We start from the raw sequence: 777 nt of genomic DNA on the forward strand, positions 1-777 counted from the left end.
AAAGAAGACATTATGCCCCATCGGTCACTCACAGCGGTCAGTTGGTCGCTGCGGCGTTCCCGCTATGGCGGCCCTTTGGTTGCTGCCAGCGGACCTGCTGGAACAGTCCGCACTATAATGGTCTAACTCCCTCATTCGGAGGTGAAACACGACGATTCTTGTTTGGTATAGCTTCGTAATTTTGATACGGATCTAATGGTTCAAACCTAACAAACAAAAAGGTCATTTGAGCAATCTGGAGCCATTTCCATCCACAAACCTACGGCGAAAACCTCGAATACGAGCGCGACAAAAACCCAAACCCATCTGAAACTCTTCGGAACCTTACAAAAACTTGTGGACAAGCTCAAAATAATCATATTAACATGTTGCAACTTCCAAAACATTGACACGGGGTCATCCTAACCCGACGTTGACCGTGGCCAACTCTAACTTGCTAACTTAACTAGCTTCTCCATTAATGACTCAATTTACACTCGAACCTTGCGGAAACTAACCCAATGACTTCATTAAGTCATAGATCATACTAACGGGACTTGGGGAAAGGGTCAACAAGGTTAAATGGGTCAAAACACTATAATAACTGAACGGGTCGTTACAATACTGGGCACCGTCTGCTCGACAGGGGAGCTATGCTCGTAGATGCCTCTGTGAAATAGTAGTCAACAAGGGACTGTCGTGTGGCTCTCTTTAGTTGGCTCTCATCTAAGTCATTTAGGTCCAACCCCTTACTATCACCCACAGATCTCGGCTTCTTACCTCTATCTTGGACTAGGG

Source organism: Lycium barbarum, chromosome 8, assembly GCF_019175385.1.
Source record: "Lycium barbarum isolate Lr01 chromosome 8, ASM1917538v2, whole genome shotgun sequence".
In the NCBI taxonomy this organism is placed as follows: Eukaryota; Viridiplantae; Streptophyta; class Magnoliopsida; order Solanales; family Solanaceae; genus Lycium; species Lycium barbarum.